Source organism: Bos grunniens, chromosome 17 (genome assembly GCF_055505025.1).
Source record: "Bos grunniens cultivar Pamir isolate PY7600 chromosome 17, Bosgru_T2T1.0, whole genome shotgun sequence".
In the NCBI taxonomy this organism is placed as follows: Eukaryota; Metazoa; Chordata; class Mammalia; order Artiodactyla; family Bovidae; genus Bos; species Bos grunniens.
The window spans coordinates 53,804,467-53,813,840 of NC_141181.1; positions in this window are offsets into that span (position 1 = coordinate 53,804,467).

The following is a 9,374-nucleotide window of genomic DNA, read 5'->3' on the forward strand; positions in this document are numbered from 1 at the left end:
GTCTCATATTAAGGTCTCTATAAATATCAGTAAAAATAGTACTGATGACAACAATAATATCAATACTAATAATTTATCAAACACAACACATTGCACTGTTCTAAGGGCCCTATATGTATTAATTCAACAAGTTTGGGACTCCCCTAGTGGTCCAGTGGCTAAGACTGTGGGCTCCTAATGCAGGGGGCCAGGGTTTGATCCCTGGTCAGGGAACTAAATCCCACATGCCTCAACCAAGAGTTTACATGTGGCAACTGAAGAAAAGATCCTGCATGCCCCAAAGAAGATTTGAAACCCAGCACAGCCAAATAATTCTTTTTTTAATTCAACAAACTCATAAACCAGGATTATTATTACCCTCATTTGACAGCTGAGAAAAATCATCTCAATGACTCACTTGCCCAGCTAGCAAAATAAGCAGCCCCAATTTGAACCCAGCTTAAGCAAAAGGTGACACAACCTCTTAACATGTTCCCGCTGACATTTTGCACTGAAAAAGACACACCATCACGTACCTAGTAGTCAAACATGTTTGCTCTGAATCTAGTCATGAAAAACAAACAGACAAACCAAATTGAGGGACGTTCTTCAAAACAACTTGGCTGAACTCTTAAAAAATGTCATTATTGTGAAATATCCACACAGAAGCTGGGCAATCACCTAGATTAAAGACTAAAGGGACTTCCCTGGGGGTCCAGTGGCTAAGACTCCACACTCCCAGTGCAGGGACCCCAGGTTCAATCCTTGGTCAGGGAACTAGATGCCACATGCTGTAACTAACAGTTCACATGCTGCAACTAAGACCTGGCAATGCCAAATAAATAAATATATTTAAAGACTGAATAGACACAATTAAATGCAATATGTGAACCCTAGTTAGATCCTGGTTCTCTAAAAAAAAAAAAAAAAGACTATAAGACATCCTTGGCACAGTTGGGGAAATTTGAATATGGGTAATATAGTACCAAATTTAGTTATTATATTAGCATATATATTAATATATATAGTAGTATATATTAATATAACTATATTAGTACCAAATATAGTTCAATTTCCTGGTTTTGATACTTGCATTGGGCTATATAAGACAATGTCCTTAGAAAATACACTCTGTAATATTTAGGGGCAAGAGAAGTAACTTATTTTCAAATGGTTCAGAAAAAAATCTGTATATATATTTGTAGATAAGAAAATGAAAAAAATGTGATAAAGTATAAATAATTGGTGACTCTGGGTAAAACATATAGGAACATTCTTTGTATTATTGTTGCAATGTTTCTGTAACTTTTGAAATTATTTCAAAATAAAACGTTGCTAAAATAATCTCTACATAGAAAAAACTAGAACCAGTTACATTAGGCCTCCTACATTTTGTTCAATTACCTAATCACCATTTTTCTTTTTTGTGCACCAGACGGCAATGAAAGTGCCAAATCCTAAACCCCTCATCCACCAGGGAACTCTCACCTCAGGTACCACTTTTAAATAAACATTTCTAACACGGATGCAAGAAAAAAAAAAAAAGAAAGGAAACAAAGGAAAAGACAAAAGAAACACAATAACTGCAACATATAATCTTTGAATTTTTAAAAATAAAATTAAAAACACAGCAGCTTTAGAAGACATTTCTGGGACAATTGGTGAAATTTGAATATGGACTTTATATTAAGGTGTATATGTGTGTGTGTGTGCTCAGTCATGTCTGACTCTTTGCAACCCCATGGCCTGTATGTCGCCCACCAGGCTCCTCTATGAGATGTCCCAGGCAAAACACTGGAGTGGGTTGCCATTTCCTTCTCCATTACAGTATATGGATATTAAATTTCCTCAGGAAGTTAATGGTATTGTGAATGTGTTAGAAAAATCTTATTCAAAAGAGAGGAATGCTGAAGTGTTTAGAGGTGCAGTATCATGGTTTCTGAAACAAATCTGCAAGTGGTTCAGGAAAAAAAGCTATGCATACAAACATGTATGTATACATCTCTGTATGTATGAAAACAGAGACATGGAGAAAAAGAGGGACAAAATGTGACAGTAGGTAAATCTCGGTGACAGTAGGTAAATATTGGGTGTTCACGGAAACTATCTTGCAACTTTTCTAAGGTTTGAAATTTTTCCCAAAAAAAGGGAGGGGAAAAGATTCTCGCCTTTACAGTCAGAAACCAGAGCTATTGTTTAAGTCCCTATATTATATTGTTATTGTCAATGTTATTATTATAATGACGTAGATCCTGTCCCTTCTACTGCCTCCATAACTCTCAAAGCCATTCCATCACCTCCTCCTCTGCTCTCATGCCATCACCCCAGATTTCTGAGGGCTCTGAATTTTGTCTCAGCTTCTCGCTGTCCCTTTCATCCATTCTCTACACAGCAGCCAGAATAACCAACCCAAAGAACAACACTGTCACTCTGATGCTTAAAAGCTTTTAATGGCTTTCCAGCACCTTCTCTTATCTTTCAAGACCCTTCTGATCCCTGCTTGCCTTTTGACCCCTAGCCCACCTCCAACACACAAAGTTATTTCCAGCCACCCTAAACTGATAGCAGTTTCTGGCCCATTTATCTATTGCTCAGTCTCTCTTAGCACTGGGTCTTAGCACCTGCAGATTCCTTCTCTAAGACATTGTCTCAGGCCAGGCTGGTTTCAGCTTCTCCTTCGAGATCCATCCAGCTCAAATATCACCTCTCCTGAAAATTATTCTCTGACCTACCTCAGAGCTGGACTGTTCAGTGCGTTTCCATCTGCTATCCTTAATGCATGTTTACCTGTGTGTTCCACCTACTTAGGACTCAGAGGATGTGGACTGAGGCTTAGCCTCAGTTGTTTGACTAAGTGAGTGGGGTTTTTGTTCATTTGGGGGGTTTTGTTTGAGGGGGGACTTGGGGGCCACCCGCACCGCACAGTACATGGGATCTTAGTTTCCTGACCAGGGATCAAACCCGCACCCCTTTATTGGAAGCTTGGAGCCTTAACCACTGGACTGGCAGGGAAGTCCAAGTCAGTGTTGAATCAAGGATTCTAAGGGAACCAACAGGGAGAATAATCTGCTCCTTCCCCATTCCGATTGTTCTACAGGTTAAGCTTACCTGCGGTGGCCATAGGCAAACAAGAGAGCCTTTGCTTTACAAAGCTGCCAAGATCTAGGGGAACTTAAATTGTCAGCCTCTTCCAGACATCCATGTCTTTCTCATTTTCATTTCAGGAGGAGGCCAGGAGAAATGGAATTGAGATAAAGACCTAAGAGCTACCTACAATACCTGGGTGGTCACAATCATACTGCCAGCCTCCAGGACTCTGCAAATCTTCCATATTTTCCATCTGCCCTGGCCTACTGGGAACCAGAAGTCAATTACCCTCAGTTCCTGCATCTGTAAACCAACAGGCTGAACTCTAAGGTGTTTTGGTTTTTTCGTTTTTGTTTTTTGGCTGTACTGCAAGGCTTATGGGATCTTAGTTCCCAGACCAGGGATTGAACCCAGGCCCTCGGCAGTGAAAGCATGGAGTCCTAACCACTGGACTGCCAGGGAGTTCCCAAAAATAAAACAATTTTTAAATCAATGGATTTCACATAAAAATTCACATTTTCAGCTGCTCTTGAACAAAATCTGGCGAAACTGGGCCCACATTCCCGCCAGGGATAAACGGCTGGAGCTGAATAATCATTGTCCTTGTTGCCAAGGCATGAGCCTATGACTCCACAATCCCACCCGGCTCTTCTCTCTTCTCTGTCACTCTCCTGGCTTCTAGGGCATTTGGGTTTCAAGTTTCAGAACTAATGATTTCTCAGACTCCTATCACTGTAAAATCTTGGAGATCTCCAGATGTAGGGAGACACACCAGAAAAAAATAAATGAGAAATTTGGACTTGGAGTAGACAGAATGAATCCCAGCTCAACCACTTACTAGTATGAACCACTTAGCTTCTCTAAGCCTCAGTTTCCTTAACTGTAAAATGGGTATAACAATAATACCTATCTCATAAGGCTGTTATATTAAATGCCAAGCATTGGACACATAGTCACTCCTATCCCTGTAGGTACCAGAGACTCACCACAGCTCTCCCTGACATTCAGATATAGAGAAAGGTGGTTCAGAGAGGTTAAGCAATACACTGAAGGCAACACAGCAAATCGAAGGCCAAAGCTAACTCTTCGGTTATCCTTGTGAAGAATGAAAGTCAGCTTTCCGAACTGAAGGATGGCAGATGTTCAAAAGTTTAGGGACTCTGGATAATGGGGTCACAGGTTCAGTCTGGAAGGGATCAGTGGTTGATCTTGAGTAACTTCACCCTCAGTTTATGCAAATAATGAAGCGACTGACGTCATAGTTGTTTGCCCAGAAAGGAAATAGAAAATCTCTTTGATGTGCCCTGGGCCTTGATGTTATAACAGCTTCTCCTCCTCCAGGGCCACTGATGGCCTCTGCCCTTTCCCTCGCCATGGGGGCCTCCTGCTTCCTACATCTCGCACAGCAGTTCCTACTGGCTCAGGAGAGCCCATTGTGAATTCTTCAGGAAGTTTGGGAGACTTTTTTTTAAGACACCAGATTACTTAAAATTAAATTATGTACATTAAAAATTACATTAAAAAGCAGAAAAAAGTTTAATATACACTTACAACTAAACTCTCATGAAAACAAAGGTAAAAAATGTTCAAATCTCATTACTTTCTAATTACTCATTTTACTACATTTCCATCTTTTTTTTCTTGCCACACAGCTTATGGGATTTTAGTTGCCCAACCAGGGACTGAACCAGGGCCCTCAGCAGTAACATCACAAAGCCTTAACCACTGAACCATCAGGGAATTCCCGATTTTATTACATTTTAATACTACCTAGACTTTTGTCTATTTTTCTGTGTGATATATTACTGCACATATGGTTCTCAACTCCAAGTTCAAACTACCTTCTGTTAGCAGTTTGTAACTGGCCATAAGGAGTCCTTTTATCACAGAATTCAACCCTGCTACAAACTAAAGCTTAATTGTTTTATTGATTGTCTAGGGCTGGAGCAAGCAAACTATATTAACTCTCAGTCCAAATATGGATGCTTGTCTCTTTCTGCTCATTGCCTGTTTTTGCAAATAGTTTTTGTAAATAAAGTTTTATTGGCATACCATAATGCCAATTCATTTACATACTGCCTCTGGCTGCTTTTAAGATAACAATTGCAGAGTTGAATAGTTTCAGCAGAGGCCATATAGCCCTCAAAGCCTGAAATATGTATTACCTAACTCTTTATAGAAAATGCTGGCCAGAACCTGCTTTTGACTTTAAAAATGATTAAGTTCGGATCACAGCCTTCACATACATGTTCCTCCAATGGTTGCTGAACTTCTTGACACCTTGAAATAAAGGGTTTGGTTTGGTTTTGACAGTAGCAAACATAGTGATATAAAGGTGACCTGGCTCCACCTTCTGATTCAGCATTTTCTAATCACAGCGGACAACTGATCACTTAGGCAAGTCTTCAACTTTCTGAGTCTCAGTTTCCTCATCTGTAAAATGGGAAAACAGTGAGCTGAGAGGATAAACAGGCCCAGTGCTTGGGAGCGGCACACCCAGTGGGGAGAGGCAAGGAGTCCTGCCCACTCCAGGTGCAGGTAGTAAAGCTGGTCACAGAATAGGTTCTTCAGAAGCAGAGACTGAGACAGAGCTTGGGGTACAAGATGTTTTTAAGGATTCACACCAGTGAAATGAACACGGAGAAGCCAGACTGGGGAGAAGGAGAAGTCAGTGGTGGAGGCCCAAGAGGACTTGATCTGTCCCAAACTGGGACTCTGGAGACAGACTTGCTGGTCAGAGTTGTCCCCCACTGGGCTGAAATGGCCACCTTTACTCCTGCCGTGTTCAGCTACCACATGGAAGCTGCTCTGGGCAGAGGCAGCCTGGGGCAAAGTCCGTGCAATGGCAGGAGATCCCATAGGAGCTGACAGCCAGCTACTTCCCCCATCCCCCCAAGTCCTTCCTTGAAAGCACCTTCCATGCCCACCACAGAGGTACATCGTCCATAGAGAATTTTAAAATAATAATCAAAACTGCCATAAGTCTGTTGACTTTATCATTTTGTGCCAGCAAATCTACATCTACAATTTTTTTTTTTTTGGCTGTGCTGGGTCTTTGTTGCTGTGCGTGGGCTTTCTCTAGTTGCCAGTGAACGAGGGCTACTTTCTAGTTGTGGGGTGCAGGCCTCTCATTGTGGTGGCTTCTCTTGTTGGGGAGCATGGGTTCTAGAGCACAGGCTCAGTAGTTGTGGAACACGGGCTTAGATGCCCCGTGACATGTGGGATCTTCTTGGACCAGGGATTGGACCTCTGCATTTGGCAGGTGGATTCTTAACTACCAAACCACCAGGGAACTCCAGTGCCAGCAAAGCTAATCAATATCAATGCCAGTTGCTGAACCGACAGCTGCCAACCAACTTTGGTGCTTGATATTGAATAAGTGCTCATAGACAGTTATTGTTGTTGCTATATTCTCTTAGTGCCAGGATTAGTGTTTGTAAATGTGTTTGTAAATGCCAGAAACCCAACTCAAAGGAGCTTAAGCAAAGGAGGAAAAATTCTTAACTTAGGTCACTCAGATATCAGGAATCTGTCTCCTTCTCTCATCATAGCTTTCTCTGTGCCAGCTCCACACACAGGCACGTTTTCCCTCCATGGAGTCAGACATGGGCACCGCAGTAGTGTTCCATTGGCTCAGCAAAGTCAGACCCCAGAGAGAGTCTCTTTCTCAAGCAAAAGTCCCAGGGCAAACCCACACTAGCCAGCTCTGGTCAGGCACCCAAACCTGAACCAATCACAGAGATTCTCATTGGCCAGTCCTGGCTCGTGCGTGCTCAGTTGCTTCAGTTGTGTCCAACTCTTCACGACCCTATGGACTGTAGCCCGCCAGGCTCCTCTGTCCATGGGACTCTCCAGGCCAGAATACTGGCATGGATTGCCATGCCCTCCTCCAAAAGGATCTTCCCCACCCAGGGATTGAACCTGTGTCTCTTACGTCTCCTGCATTGGCAGGCAGGTTCCCACTAGCACCACCTGGGAAGCCCCCCAACATGTTCCCAAACCACATGGGCAGAAAGGGAGAAGGGATGGTTCCTCAAAGGAAGACTGAGATGCTGTGGCTAGAGGAGGAATGGATGCTGGACAGGCCAAACCAACAAAATCCAGGACAGCACTCAACGCTCCAAAGCCGAGCACAGAGGACAGTCTTCTGTCCTGGGCACCTCAGATCCTGGGCACCCATGGTTTGGGACACTGAGACTCAGGGAGGAGCTGGAAGTGGCCCAAGATCACAGAAGTCTCCAGGACTTCCCTGGAGTAGATAAAAATCCACCTGCCAGTACAGAGGACCTGGGTTCCATCCCTGGTCTGGGAAGATTCCACAAGCCTCGTAGCAACTAAACACATGAGCCACAGCTACTGAGCCCATCTGCTGGAACTACTACTGAAGACCATGTCCTGCAACAAGAGAAGCCACCACAATCGGAAGCCTGTGCACTGCAACTGGAGAGAAGTCCCCACTCGGAACTCTGGACCTTCCAGGCCATCCCTGATGCCTGGTGCTACAGCTGCCCATCACTCTAAAGTTCAAGCATGTGGGCTCTGTGCCCCAAGAGATAGAGACCAGCCCCACCCAGCTGGCCCATCCCAGCTGCACCAGCCCTGATAATAGCTGGGCACACTGGCCAGCCCACATGCCCTCTGTTCCCCAACCGTTATTTCAGCCCTTGTTGGGGAGTCTGTGGAGCCTGGCAGGGGATGGGGTGGTTCTATCCACAGGCTTTTGCCCTTGAATCCTCATTTAATTCTGTTTGGAGGCCTACAGCTGTAGATCCCAGAAAACAGAATACAGGACTGTTTGACTGTTTTGGCAGTCCAATTTTCAAATGAAACTAAAGTCTTTTTAGTTTATTTACATTCCCCAGATATAATGTTGTTTAGTCACGAAGTCATGTCCAACTCTTTCATGACCTCCATGGACCATAGCCCACCAGCCTCCTCTGTCCGTGGGATTTCCCAGGCAAGAATATTGGAGTGGGTTGCCATTTCTTTCTCCAGGAGATCTTTCCAACCCAGGGAATCAAACACAGGTCTCTTGCATCTCCATTGGCAGGCAGAATCTTTACCACTGAGCCACCAGGGAAGCCCCCAGATACAATAAAGAATCATAAATAGGCCACTCCAGTTCAAGCACAGCAGTTATCCACAGCTTTTCCCCACGTTGACCTTGAGCAGTGAAGCCTTTGAAGTCCTGACGATGTTGCAACTCTGCTACAAAACCTTCAAAAGCTCCCCCATTGCCTCAAAGATAAAGCCCAAACCCCCTAATCTGACATTTGCAACCCTCCCACATTCCTCATAGGCTTCTGAGGTAGAGCTAGTGGTAAAGAATCCACCTGCCAACACAGGAGACACAAGAGACGCAGGTTCCACCCCTGGGTCGGGAAGATCCCCTGGAGAAGGACATGGCACCCCACTCCAGTATTCTTGCCTGAGAAACCCCACTACAGAGAAGCCTGGTGGGCTACAGTCTATGGGGTTACAAAGGGTCGGACATGACTGAGCGACTAAGCACATACATTCCTTATAAGCATAATTGGTAACTATTAATTATCTATATCAGTAGGCATTAATTGAGTCATGCCAGGCATCAAGCAAAGCGCTCTACGTGCATTAGCTCAGATGATTCTCATAACAACCCTATGAGGGAGGTGCTACTATAATTACCATTTTACAGATGAGGCTCAGAGAGACGAAGTGGTTTGCCCAAGGTTGCTCAGCAGGAGCCCCCACCTCTGCCAACACAAAGGCTTTGCTCCTCTCTAGCCTGTCCACGAAGGCCCCCTGCAGACTTGCAGCGCTCCTACCTTCCCCCTCTTTTCCCCTCCTTCACCCCTGCCAAGCCAGCCCTTCCCACTTAGCCACAAGCCAAAGGAAGAGGAAGCTTCTCCAGGGTCCAGGAGGCTGGTTTCCTCCTGCTGCTTGAAAACGGGCTCAGGGGTCATTTCCAAAGCATTTTCCAAAAGCAATGACAGCATGGCAGGACGTGGCTAGCATACAGACTTTGGAGAGAGTCAGGCGGTTGTGGCAATTTAGCCGCTAAATCATGTCTGACTCATACGACCTCATGTAGCTCACCAGGTTCCTCTGCCCATGGGACTTTTCTGGTAAGAATACTGGAATGGGTTGCCATTTCCTTCTTCAGGGAATTTCCCTGACCCAGGTATTGAACCTGAGTCTCCTGCATTGCAGGCGGATTATTTACCGCTGATCTACCAGGGAAGCCTGACAGAGTCAGGCTTGGGCTCAATTCTCAGTTCTGTCACTTTTTAGCTGTGTTCCTTGGATACCTCTCTAAACCTCCATTTTCC